We start from the raw sequence: 14,123 nt of genomic DNA, 5'->3' as shown, positions 1-14,123 counted from the left end.
CAAAGGATGCAAGTAGTGTGTCCAATGTGTCTTTAAATTTTAATTTAAAATTAAAACAAAATCCAGGGACCACTCAGACATGTTAGCAGTTCCTTTTTTTTTTTTTTTTTTGGCCACGCTGCGGCTTATGAAAGCTCAGCTCCCCAAACAGGGAGTGACCCTGGGCCCAGAACTGTAAAAGCACTGAGTCTTAACCACTGGATCGCCAGGGAATCCCTTGAATTTCTTCTCGATGTCTTCTTCATTCTCTAAATTCACTCTACAGTGAGGGTATTTAACACTTTTTGAAACCGGGAAAAGATTGAACTTAAAAAAGAACGAGTATAGGGCTTCCCTGGTGCCTCAGTGGTTAAGAATCCACCTGTCCATGCAGGGGACTCAGGTTCGATCCCTGATCCAGGAAGATCCCACATGCCTTGGAGCGACAAAGCCCATGTGCCACAACTACCGAGCCTGTGCTCTGGAGCCTGAGAACTGCAGCTACTGAGCCCTCCTGCCTAGAGCCCATGCTCCGCAACAAGAGAAGTCACCGTAAGGATAAGCCCGAGCACAGCTGGAGAGTGGCCCCCACTCCCTGCAACTAGAGAAAAATCCATGCAGCAAGGAAGACCCAGCAGAGCCCAGAATAAATACAACTGTTAAAAACAAAAATAAGTACAAAATGTTACACAAGTCAAAGGAAGAAGCCTACACTGGGATTTACTCACCTTTCCCTGGAGAAGGGAGAAAGAACTGGAGTTTGTGGAAGATTTGCCCCAACTCGTTTGTTCCTGTAACAGCGGGATTGCTCCCATCTGACGGGTGTGGGAACAGGGGCACAGGCGGCTTGTCCCCCTGCTTGTCCAAAGTCACCCAAATCACGGTGACCCCGACAGCTTGCCCCAGGTCCCAGGAGCCAGAGCGGAAAAGCGAGGCCCTGCCAGCCAGGCTTTGGCTTCAAGAAAGTCAGTCTGTTGCAGAGAAGAACCCACCGTGGTGCGTGACCGAGGTGACACTTTGTGATTTTCTGGGTGGTCGAGTCCTACCAGCATCAGGAAACACAGAGAGTTTTTGACCAGATGGACTTTTCCCAGCCAGAGCTCTTGAAGGAAGGGAATGGTGAGCAGAGTGGGTGCAGAAGGACCCTCTTTGGAGGTCAGCAAGGGCAGGCTGGTGGGATTCCCCATCCAGGGTCACTGGGGCAGGAAGGGACAACCAGCCTCAGGAGTCATGCCCAGGCTCCCAGGACTGGATGCCTAACTCGACCTCCCCAGCTTCCATCCTGACTCTCGTTTCCTCCTTCCTTCCCTTGGAAGCGCCCCCCAGAACTCTGGGTCATCGAGCGCCCCCCAGAACCCCGGGTCATCCCAGCAACCCCCAGAACCCCGGATCATCCCAGCGCCCCCCAGAACCCCGGGTCATCCCGTCCCCCTCTCTGGCACTTAGTTTCCGCATCTGTCAGACGGGACTCTGGAAGCCTTGTCAGTTTCTTCCTGGCTTATTTTCATTATGACATGTAACACACACACAAGTAGAACATGGAGTGAATGTCCAGCTCAAAAAGATCATCAGAAAGAGAAGGGCTGGGACTTTCCTGGTGGTCCAGTAGCTAGGAATCTGCCTGCCAATGCAGGGGACACGGGTTGGATCCCTGGTCTGGGAAGATCCCACATGCCTCAAGACAACAAAGCCCATGCACCACGACTATTGAGCCTGAGCCCTGGAGCCCGGGATCCACAACTACCAGAGCCCGAGTGCCCTAGAGCCCGTGGTCCCTAAAAGAGAAGCCCAAGTAGCTGCATCGGAGAGCAACCACCACTCTCTGCAGCTGGAGAGAGCCCGCATGTAGTGATGAAGACCCAGTGCAGCCAAAAGTAAATAGTTAAGTGGAAAAAAAAGAAAGGCTGCTAGCTTCCACTGCACAGGGTGAGGGTTCGATCCCTGGTCGAGGAATGAAGATCCCACATGCTGTGTGGCACGGCCAAAAAGTAAACTTTAAAAAAAAAAGAGAGAGAGAAGGGCCACGTAAACACCACCAGGACAAGAAGTGGAACGTAAAGAACCCTGGACCCTCCCCCAGCATCCTCGCTCCGGGCAGCTCCCCTCCTGCACATTTGGCTGCTTCTGCTCCGCACACCCCCTGAGACGCGTCCCTCGGGTTTCCTGTGGCCGTGGCTGCGCCCCTTTCCCTTCCGTATTGTTGGGTCATGTTCTATCCATTGTAGATACCTCAGTTCCTCTTTGCATTTCTGTTGATGGGCATTTGGCCACGCCAAGCAGCATGTGGGATCTTAGTTCCCCGACCAGGGACCAAATCCACACTCCCTGCACTGGAAGCGCAGAGTCTTAACCACTGGACCACCAGGGAAGTCCTGTTAATGGGCATTTGGATTGTCTCCAGGTTAGGGCTCTCACAGGCTTCCCTGCTGGCTCAGTGGGTAAAGAATAGGCCTGCCAATGCAGAAGTCACAGCGGGTATGGGTCCACTCCCTGGGTTGAGAAGATCCCCTGCAGGAGGGCATAGCAACCCACTCCTGTATTCTTGCCTGGAGAATCCCATGGACGGGGAGCCTGGTGGGGTCCATGGGGTCGCACAGAATCGGACACAGCTGAAGCCCCTGAGCACACAGGCAGAGTGAGAACTCTGCCTGCTTTTAGATTTAGTCTTTCCGAGTGGGAGGAGATGTGGGTGGAGCCCCTCCCCCATTTATCCCTAGAGAGTGGGCTGCCTGCCTTGGGCTGGGGTGGGAGGGGCGGCAAGGCTGCCTCAGAGTCAGGTGTGTGGGTGAGCGGGCCCAGGAAATGATGCCACACACCTCGGGCCTCACGGGGCAACTCCTGTGCCAGCGAGCTGGTCTGCTTCTTTGAACATCGGACGCCTAGGTGTTCGCTCTGGTACCTACCTTGATGGAGGCAGACTCCTTCGGGACTCGGCCTCCCATCTCTCCCCACTCCAGGCTCCTGCATCCCGGGCAGGACACTGGCCCTTCCTGCTCCCTCCTAGCTCACCACCTTCACATGCGCTGTTCCCTTTTTCTGAATGCTGTTCCACTCTCCCACTCACCTTGGCAACCCCGGCCCTTAGGATGGTGGGGGACTGTTGAGATTTGACTCATGAGTCCTCCGAGACATTATGGAACCCACTGGGGCCTCAGTTTTCTCATCAGCAAAATGGGGATAATGGTCCTTCCATCTTACAGCTGCCAAGAAATTCCATGTCTCTAAGCTGTGGACCAGCACGTACTGAGCGCCACTGTGTGCCCTGCGGTCTTGGGGCCCTGGACTCAGCACCTCAGCAGGTCTGATGCAGGAAGAGCGCCCTGGGCCTTAGCACGCACGCACACAGCCGATGAACAGTGTGGTGGTTAGAGATGAATAGCAAAGGGGCGCAGCCATATGTATACATGTGTCCACTGTTCCCCAACCCCCCCGCCTCCCCTCCAGGCTCCCCGTGCTCTACAGGAGGTCCCTGTTCGACCCCCGAGCCTTACCCACCAGGCCGCAGGGCTCGGCCTGTAAGGATGGCTGGGCGGGGTCTGTCTGAGCACAGTGGTTGTCCAGGGAGCCGACACGTGGACGTCAGGCGGTCTCCTCTCCCGCCCTGGCCTGAGCACCCCCTGCCGCCCCATGTAGCCAAGGAGGGCCAGCGCATAGAGCATGCTGAGAGGTTGGTTTCAGCCGCCCTCTCCCGTGATGGTTCCTGGGGGACGGCAGGGGAGAGCTGCCCCTGTCCCCCTGGAGCCTCTCGGAGCCCCTGTTAGAGCGGTGCCCGGTACGGCCCGGAACCTCCTAGCAGGGACACATTTGTTGGATTTGTTGTCGGCAGTGACGGAGTGATGATGGAGAAGATGCTCCGTTCTGGGTGGCCCCTGGGCGGGGCCATGTTGTCGTGATACATGTTTGTTCTCAGTCCTCAGGGCCCGTGTTCCCGTGTTCCAGAGGGGGAGGCCCCAGGGGGCCGAGTCTTAGGCCTGGGCGGGGGGCTCAGTGAGCAAGATGGGAGCCCTCAGTGGCCTGCACGCTTGCCCAGCTCCGGCCACATCCTCGCAGTCAGACAGATCTCCGCTGAAGTCCCTGACCTCAGAGAAGGAAGAAATAGAAGGAGTCGTCATAAAAGCAGCGGGTACAGGAAAAAAAGAAACAAACAAACAAAAAAACAGTGAGCATGGACTTCCCGGGCAGGCCAGTGGTTAAGACTCTGTGCTTCGGACCCAGAGGGGTGTGAGTTCGATCCCTGGTTGGGGAACTAAGATCCCCCATGCCGTGGGGCAACTAAGCTTGAGCACCCCAGCTACTGAGCCCGACTACCTCAACTAAGACCCAACACAGCCCAAGGGGGGGAAGAAAAAGTGAACCTAAAATAATTAACGAGAAGAAAAAACCAGGAAGCTTACTAAATTTTTGTTTGCGGTTCATTACGTTCAAAACCTATCAGAGCGATTTATCTTCATAGTGTTCAGATGAACAATTCGCCTCATGATTCTCCAACCACAGTTAAATTTTTAATAAGGGATTTCTTGACAGTTTATTTTCTTAAAAATCCCAACAGAACACAGTGGGTTTGTTTTTGTTTTTTTTTTTTCCCCAGCTTTAATAGCATTTATCTACCACCACTGAAGTGGAAAGTCCCCTAATTTATAGGCAAGGTTACAGGATGGAAGGAGCGGGGGAGAAGTCCCTGGCGGGGAGGGAGGTGGTCAGGGACAAGACCACATTCCCAGGCCTGCCTGACTACTGTTTGCATCCATGATAATTAGCACAGAGCCAGGCTCATGGGTGGGGGTGGGGAGGGCTTGGCAAATGTGCCCTTACAGGGGGAAGGGACTCAGGTGGCTAGGACCCCAGGCTCAGCTTCTCTGTCATATCACTGGATGTCAGCGTTCCCTCCAGCCAGAGACGTCAGGCTGGGAGGGCAGGGGGACTTGCCTGCTCCGAGAAGCCAGTCCCCACCTTGTCCATCCCACTGTGGGCCAGTGGACACAAGGGTGAGCTGGCCCTTAGCATCAGAGAGGGTTTTCGGGGAGGGGTTTCAGATGGCGCTGGGTGAAGAAGGGACCGCAGGCCTGCCTCTCCCCTGCAGCCAGGGCACCTCCCCAGATCTGTTTACACCATCACCACTTAAATGATCATTTGCATAATTAGTATGCTGGGTGTCTCTGGTCCCCTCTCAAGGTTGGGCTCTGGGAAGTCGGCTGTGGCTGTGTCTTGTCCCTGCTGGATTCCCAGAGCCCAGCACAGTGCTTGACACATAGCAGGCACTCAAAGAGTATCTTCCGAATGAGCAAGTCAGCATGTGGGTAACGGGCTCTGCAGCTCAGAGAAGCGAGATGGAACCCACAGAAGCCCCGCCGTCTGGGTTTAGGTGTGGGCGTGGTGGAGAAGTGGTGTTTCGATTCAGGAGAAACAGACAGAGTCCTTGTTCTGCTACTCTGGAGCTGTGAGACTGGAGGCAAATGACTTCACCTCGGTGAACCTCCGTGTCCTCAGCTGTAAACCACCAACTGTGCAGAGAGAAGGCAAGGGCATGTGGTTGGTCATCTCCATGTGACAAGATTTCCACAAGGATCAAAGCAGATCACAACCTCAGAGTGTTTAGCACAGGGTCTGCTAAATGCTAGGCACGCAACAAATACTAGTTTCTCCGTTTGACTTGTTAGGAACCTGCCTTGGCGCGCCCTTTGTTAGAGTCAGAGATGGGATCAGCCTTGTACTGTCTGGAAGAAGAGGAGAGGAGTTGACTGGCTTTGATCTTTAGGTGGTTGTTGTTCAGTTGCTCAGTTGTGTCTGACTCTTTGCAACCCCACGGACTGCAGCATGCCAGGCTTCCCTGTCTTTCACTATCTCTGGGAGTTTGCTCAAACTCATAGCCATTGAATCAGTGATGCCATCCAACCATCTTATCCTCTGTCATCCACTTCTCCTCCTGCCCTCAATCTTTCCCAGCATCAGGGTCTTTTCCAATGAGTTGGCTCTTTGCATCAGGTGGCCAAAGGAGTGAAGCTTCAGCTTCAGCCTCAGTCCTTCCAATGAATATTCAGGGTCGATTTCCTTTAGGATTGACTGGTTTGCTCTCCTTGCTGTCCAAGCGACTCTCAAGAGTCTTCTCCAACACCACAGTTTGAAAGTATCAATTCTTCAGTGCTCAGCCTTCTTTATGGTCCAACTCCCACATCCATACATGACTACTGGAAAAACCATAGCTTTGACTCACACCATGGATGCTCTCCAAATGAGCCTTGTCCATTCTAAGCCTTGACTAAGCCTTGGCCTGGGTGCAGAGAAGGCAGAAATGATTTATATGGCGTCTACTCATGAAGACTCACAGCCCAGACAAGGAGACATATGCACTGAAGCAGCATGATAAGGGTCTGCTAAGAGAATGCCTATGACGAGTCAGTGAGCACAAGGCCAGAGAGAGACTCCTGGCAGAAGGCAATTGGAACGTCCCAGGGAACTAGAAGCCCAGGTGGCGTTAATGGTAAAGAACCTGCCTGCCGGTGCAGGAGACATAAGAGACATAGGTTCGATCCCTGGTTTGGGAAGATCCCCTGGAGGAGGGCATGGCCGCCCACTCCAGTATTCTTGCCTGGAGAATCCCATGGACAGAGGAGCCTGGCGGGCTACAGTCCATGGGGTCGCAGAGAAGCGACTGAGCAGCGATAGCAGGCATTCCGGGCGGAGGGCACAGCCTGTGCAGAGGCAGAGAGGCCAGGTGAACGACTAGCACCTCGTATGTGTCCCTGTGGCCAGAGCAGAGGGGAGGCCAGCAGGGCAGGTCCTACAGAGCCTCCGACACCAGGCTGAGGGTCACAGGGAGCCGTGGGAGGGCTGTGAGCAGGGTCGTGGCAGGATCTGAACTGCACTTCAGACAGTTCTGGCAGCCGATATAGAGAAAGCGGCCAGGGAGGAAGCCGGAAGCCCAGAGGTACGACAGTTGTTAACGGTCATCATCAGCCTCATCAACAATGTACAAATACGTATTACTGCCTGCTTGCCGTGTCCCGGGCACTCACTGTCTTGTCCGAGCCTCACAACGCTGCAGGACCTGCAAGGAAAATGGTCTCAAGAGACGTTAGGACACCTGGCCAAGCTCGCACCGCTGGTCAGCAGCAAAGCCGAGATTCGAACCCAGCCAGCGCTGACTCCCACCCGCAGCCCCCGCCCCCAACAAGGGTGCTCCCCAGTCACCCTGCAGAGAGGAGGAGGGAGAGAAGACTGGAATCCTGTTAAAAATAAAGGGACTCACTATTTAAAGCAAGCCTACAGCGCCTCCTCAGTAAACCTGGGCTTCCCTTCTCCGCCACACCCCCGGCCTGCGGCCTGCTTATTCCCGAGTGCATCATTAAAGGGACTGGCAGGGAGACCCCCCAGCCCTGCCCAGGGAGCGCCCCTGCAGCTTCCATCACACACCCCCTTTTGAAGGGGACAAAGCACGTGGACCAGGAGCATCTGCAGCCCTGGGCTGGGCCGGGATGCGCCTTTGGGACGTGTGTGCTTTCAGTTGCTTTGTGCAGAGAACCAGGGAGACCTGGGCCCACCTACCAGCTGTGGGCTTCCCCCAGGCCCAGTGAGCAGCCCTGCTGAGTCACTCGACCTTGCTGAGCCGTCTGATCTCCGAAACGAGGCATGATGCTCTGCACTGCCCAGGTTGGAACCTCACTGAGCGGTTCCTTCTGCGAACATGCGCTAATAGCACCCGCCCCACCGGCCTGGGCAGGACAAGCTGGGCTGGTGGTTGGGGATGCCCAGCCCAGAGCCTGGCACTCATCGATGCAGCTCAGATGCCGCCTGCGGGTGCCAAGTGAATCTCACCAAGTACTTCATGTCCTCCAGTCAGCTCTGCAGGCCTGGTGTTGAAGGTGCCCTTCCATGGAGAACAGTCCTCCTTCATTTGCTCCTTCAGAATTGCCCTACCCTGGCTCAATAAATAGGCAAAGGATGGATGGATGAATGAGAGACATTTGGGCTGGGTTCAAGAGGATGGACCAGAAAGAGGGCTGATGAATGTGGAAGAATTGATGCTTTCAAACTGTGCTGCTACAGAAGACTCTGGAGGGTCCCGTGGACAGCAAGGAGATCCAACCAGTCCATCCTAAAGGAAATCAGTTCTGAATATTCATTGGAAGGACTGATGCTGAAGCTGAAGCTCCATTCCTTTGGCCACCTGATGCCAAGAGCTGACTCATTGGAAAAGACCCTGATGCTGGGAAAAACTGAGGGCAAGTGGAGAAGGGGACGACAGAGGATGAGATGGTTGGATGGCATCACTGATTCAATGGACATGAACTTGGGTGAACTCCGGGAGATGGTGAGGAACAGGGAGGCCTGGTGCGCTGCAGTCCATGGGGTCGCAGAGAGTCGAACATGACTGAGTGACTGAACAAGAAGAAGAGGGTCAGTTCAGTTCAGTCGCTCAGTTGTGGATGACTCTCTGCGACCCCATGGACTGTAGCACAATAGGGTGGGTGGGAGTTTTCTAGGTGGATGAAAAGGGAAGGGCATTCTGAGCAGGGTAAGAGTGTATGCAAAGGTGGAGTGCCTGTGAGATAGTTCTAGAAGTTGACAGTGGCTGAAATGCAGCTGGAGTGATGACTGCAGGTAAGAGGGCCAAGCCAGGCTTCCAAGGCAGGCTGAATCTCCCCAGAGGGCACTGGGGAGCCATGGAGGGCTCTAGAGGAAGGCAGAGGCCGGGTCAGCTCCAGCTGTGGCAAGGCCCTGGAGATGGACTCAAGGGGAAGAGATTGGAGGCTGGGAAGTTTGAGGCCTGAACTGGGCAGTGGGAACAGAAGAAGCGTGAGACATTCAAAAGGGACAGAACTGGCTGGCTTGCTGGTCGACCAGCCCTAACATGGGGAGGCTGTGGACAATGCAGGGTGCAAAGCTACATTCCTGCTTTTGACTGGGAAGGTGGGCTGGAGAACAGGGACCCCAGAAGGAGTGGGGGCAGCGTGGGACATGTGGATGGATTTGCTGGGAACTAGGGAGGACCACGGGGCGTTGTGTGACTCAGACAGGGTGAGGGGGCAATGGGGCAGCTCCCAGAAGTTCTTTTTATTTATTGGTTGGTTGGTTTGGCTGCACCTGGTCTTAGCTTCGGCACGCGAACCCTTAGTTACGGCATGAGGCATCTAGTTCCCTGACCAGGGATGGAACCCAGGCCCCCCGCACTGGGCATGTGGAGTCTTAGCCACTGGACCACAAGGGAAGTCCCTCCCAGGGGATCTTGCCGGCACCTGGGCCAGCAACCCCTGTGTTCTCAGCTTCTCAGTCTGAACTCTCAAGTCTGACCTTTGAAGAGCCCACCTCATTCTCTGCCTAGTGATTAGTAATGACTGGATATTACTGTTATTATTATTGTTGCTATTAATAGAAACAGCCACTAAAAGGCCTGCTTGGGGCTTTGCCAGCGTTTCCCAGGGTGATGAGGAAAGGCAGCCTGTGAGAGGGGTTCTGTGGCTATTATATTTGGGAAAACTCAGACTTGAGCAAAGCAAAGGGCCGGCCGGTTTGATCGGGAAAGCTTTTGGTCATGCTGCTGTTTAGAAGCTCGCGGGATGCGTGGGCGAGAGGACACACTGGGCTCTTTCTGGGGTCGCTCAGAGGAGGAAACCCAGGCTCCCGTGGCCCATGCAGCAGTGCTGGGGCTCCAGGGCCTCTGAGAGCTGCCAGGCCAAGGCTTTCCAGCCCCGCTTCTTCTCATCCCCGACTGCAGGCACAGACCTGGCTGCATCCGCATCGATGCGCCACATCGTCCCCAGGCCAGCCCTCCCTAGCCACGTCCAAGTCTAAAGGTGAGCCTGTTCACTGTAGGAAACGAGATGAGGCAGGAGCGTATTAAGGAAAAGAAAAAACTGACCTTGTCAATTCCATCTCTGAAAGCAGGTGTAGCTCCAGGAGGAGATTCTAGGTGGGCACAGAAGTCAGGTTTTAGAAGCATATTCATGACATGGGGAAGGCTCACAATATCCTATTATTGAGGGGAAAGGCAGGAACCTGCTGCTAAGGGTGTGGCCTGTCAAACACACATCAGACCTCAAAGACTTTGTGTGGAAAGAGTGTAAAATAGGGGCTTCCCTGATGGGTCAGTGGTAAAAGACTCCACCTGCCAAAGCAGGAGACACAGGTTCGATCCCTGGTCCCGGAAGATCCCACATGCGGCGGAACAGCTAGGCCCGTGGGCCACAAGCATTGAGCCCGTGCCCTAGAGCCTGTGCTCAGCACCAAGAGAGGCCACCACAATGAGAAGCTGAGGCATCGCAACTAGAGATCAGCCCCCACTTTCTGCAACTAGAGAAAAAGCCTGCGCAGCAATGAAGACCCAGCTCAGTAAAAACAAATTTAAAAAAGAGATCGTAAAATATCTCATTTGTAAGTTCTCCCCTGGATTACATGCTGAAACCATAATGTTGCTGTTCGGTCACCAGTGAGTGTATGAAACTCGCTCAGTCGTGTCCGAATCTTTGCGACCCAATGGACCATACAGTCCATGGGATTCTCCAGGCCACAATACTGGAGTGGGTGGCCGTTCCCTTCTCTAGGGGATCTTCCCAACCCAGTGATCGAACCCAGGTCTCCCACATTGCAGGCAGATTCTTTACCAGCTGAGCTACCAGGGAATCCAGTTCAGTCGCTAAGTCGTGTCCGACTCTTTGCAACCCCATGGACTGCAGCACGCCAGGCTTCCCTGTCCTTCACCATCTCCCGGAGTTTGCTCAGACTCCTGTCCATTGAATCAGTGATGCCATCCAACCATCTCATCCTGTGTTGTCCCCTTCTATCTTGGAACTATCAAGCTAATCAATCATTAAAATTGATTTCACCTGTCTTGGATCTTTTTTTTTTTTTTAATGGGGCCTCTAGGAAATTGACAATTAAACACATAGCGGACGTCATGCTTCTGTTGGGTCATGCCGTCAGGAATGGTGGCTCTTGTTTTACAATGATAACTGCACCAGGTTTAACATTGTTCCTTATCCTGGGGTGCCTCTCAGGTTAGAGTCTCTTTTTTTAAGTTTTTTAAGTGTTTTTCTACGTAAAAGTAGTTTTTATTCATTAAAGAGAAAGCATAACTTAAGAAAAATAACTGAAGTCCATAATCCCCAGCTGCTGGAGTTCACCACCAAGAAGTGGCTACGGCATGTCCTTGCGGCCTTTTCTTGCTGCGTATATGCACACACCCAGTTCCTTGGCTGCTTTTTTTTAAGTTCTATGAGGTCATAAGCACACTGTCTGCTATTTAGGGTTCTCCATTATCCCCTTAATATTCGAATGCAAGCGTCTCCGTGGCATAACTAGGCTGCAGAAAAGCTGTCTGATGGCTGTGCGGTCTCCTGTGCCTTGCTGTAACCAGCACAGTGATTGATGAGGAGAATCTGGTAAGATTAGATTCTGCGTCCCACGCTAAGCCCAGCGCTGCCCCTTCTGTGGTCCATCAACCTCCACCCTGCCAGGTGGCAGCCAAGTGCAGGGGTGAAGAGCTGGGGCTCTGGAGCCAGACAACCTCAGTCAGATCCCAGATCTGCCAGCCCCTCCTGTGCACCCCCAGCCAGTCACTGCGTCTCTCTGTGCCTCCACTTCCTCCCGCTTTGTCCTTGTTCTGTCACTCAGTCATTCCCACTCTCTGCTACCCCACTGACTGTGGCACGCCAGGCCTCCCTGTCCATCACCAACTCCTGAAGCCTGCTCAAACTCACATCCATCGAGTCAGTGATGCCACCCAACCATCTCACCCTCTGTCGTCCCCTTCTCCTCCTGCCTTCAATCTTTCCTAGCATTGGGGTCTTTTCTGACAAGTCAGTTCTTACATCAGGTAGCCAAAGTATTGGAGCTTCAGCTTCAGCATCAATCCTTCCAATGAATATTCAGGATTGATTTCCTTCAGGATTGACTGGTTTGATCTCCTTGCAGTCCAAGGGACTCTCAAGAGTCTTCTCCAACACCACAGTTTGAAAGCATCAATTCTTCAGCGCTCAGCCTTCTTTAGGGTCCAACTCTCACATCTGTACATGACTACTGGCAAAAATCCATAGCTTTGACTACATGAATCTTTGTCAGCAAAGTGATGTCTCTGCTTTTGAACTGTCTAGGTTAGTCATAGCTTTCTTCCAAGGAGCAAGCATCCTTTAATTTTATGGCTGCAGTCACTGTCCACAGTGATTTTGGAGCCCAAGAAAAGAAAATTGGTCACTGTTACCACTTTTTCCCCATCTGTTTGCCATGAAGTGATGGGACTGTATGCCATGATCTTAGTTTTTTGGATGTTGAGTTTTAAGCCAGCTTTCCCACTCTCCTCTTTCACCCTCATCTTCCCACTTAGATGGAGATAACTCATAACCCCTCGTGTGACACCCTCAAGGATGAATGTGTTTGGCCATCCGATATTAGAAAGATACTCATATACAGCATTTATGTTTACAGCACCCCCAAGGATCTCATACTTCTTAAATCTGGGAATGTTCTAGAGTGGAATGTTTGACTAGTCACAAGAAGGGGATCAATAAAAGCTTTAAACAACTTCACATGAGTTCGGATCAGGTTTTGCCACCAAATGGGGTTTGGTGCCAAAGTTATTGAGAAACCTGGCTTTTGGAGCTCTATGGATTTCATAGTTACTCTACGGATTTCAGGGCAATTTGTTGGATTGACTGAGTTGTTGGTCATAAAGCATTTAGAATAGCTTCTGGCACCCGAGAAGTATCCAATGCATGTTAACTGCTGGCATAACTTTTTTTTTTAAATCTTTTGGCCATCACATCATGTGGGATCTTAGTCCCCCAAACAGAGGCTGAACCCGTGCCCCCTGCACTGGCAGCACAGAGTCAACAACTGGGCCACTAGGGAAGTCCCTAACTTTTTTTAATCTTTTTTTTTTTTTTTTTGGCCATGTCACAAAGCTTGTGAAATTTTAGTTCTTTGCTGCTGCTGCTAAGTCACTTCAGTCGTGTCTGACTCTGTGTGACCCCAGAGACGGCAGCCCGCCAGGCTCCCCCGTCCCTGGGATTCTCCAGGCAAGAACACTGGAGTGGGTTGCCATTTCCTTTTCCAATGCATGAAAGTGAAAGTGAAGTCGCTCAGTCGTGTCCGACTTTTAGTGACCCCACTGACTGCAGCCTACCAGGCTCCTCCGTCCATGGGATTTTCCAGGCAAGAGTACTGGAGTGGGGTGCCATTGCCTTCTCCATTAGTTTCCTTGACCAGGGACCAAACTGGAGCACTTGGCAGTGAGAGCTTGGAGTCCTAATCACTGGACCACCAGGGGATTTCCTATATTTAATCTTTCTGATTAAATACTATATATAGGATAAAATGCCTCCCATGTTATGGGTGGGCTTCCCTGGTGGCTCAGCTGGTAAAGAATCTGCCTGCAATGCTGGAGACCTGGGTTCAATCCCTGGGTAGGGAAGATCCCCTGGAGAAGGAAATGGCAACCCACTCCAGTACTCTTGCCTGGAAAATGCCATGGACAGAGGAGCCTAGTAGGCTACAGTCCATGGTGGTCACAAAGAGTCGGACACGACTGAGCGACTTCACTATGTTATGGGTAGTTTGGGGACTTTCGACAGTTGCATTCACGTTTGTAACCACCACCCCAACTAGGGGCATTTCTATCAGCCCAGGAATCCTGTTCCCTCGCGGCCCTTTGCAGACTGTCTTCCCCCTGCTCCGGAACATACACACACACGTGGAATGGACAGGGTTCTATGGCACATGCTCCTTTGGGTCTGGCTGCTTTCACCCAACCTGACGCCCGTGAGATCCATCCAAGCTGTTGTGTCCAAAGTTTGTTCTTTTCCCTTGCTGAGCTGTTGTGTCCCATCCTGCAGACACAGAGTGTGGCTCCATCACCAGGTGATGGGCCCTGGTTCATTTCCGGCTTGGGCTGTAACGAACACAGATGCTGTGAGCACCCATCACAGGCTTTTGGATAGACATCTGCTGTCCTTTCTCATGGGGAAATACTTGGGAACTGGAGGGGCCGGGTCCCAGGTAACTAACCTCTCTGCTTCACTTTATAAGAAGAAAGCCTCAAACTACTTTCCACAGTGACCTCATGATCTTACAGCAAGGATGGAGACGTGGGGAGTCGTCACCCACGCCAGCACTCAGAGCTCTTTGATCCAGACATAGAGAACAGACTCCTGGTT

At 52.8% G+C, this 14,123-nt stretch overlaps 1 protein-coding gene across 2 annotated transcripts in view; it reads left to right on the top strand.

Annotated features, from left to right (window-relative positions):
* The window catches only part of LRRC4B (leucine rich repeat containing 4B), a 42,581-nt gene that overhangs the window by 25,332 nt on the left and 3,126 nt on the right, over positions 1-14,123 (top strand). The window lies entirely within an intron of this gene.

The sequence above is a fragment of the Cervus elaphus genome, chromosome 4, assembly GCF_910594005.1.
Source record: "Cervus elaphus chromosome 4, mCerEla1.1, whole genome shotgun sequence".
In the NCBI taxonomy this organism is placed as follows: domain Eukaryota; kingdom Metazoa; phylum Chordata; class Mammalia; order Artiodactyla; family Cervidae; genus Cervus; species Cervus elaphus.
Note: the sequence above shows the minus strand (reverse complement) of the source record. Positions and strands in the feature narration are given on the sequence as shown.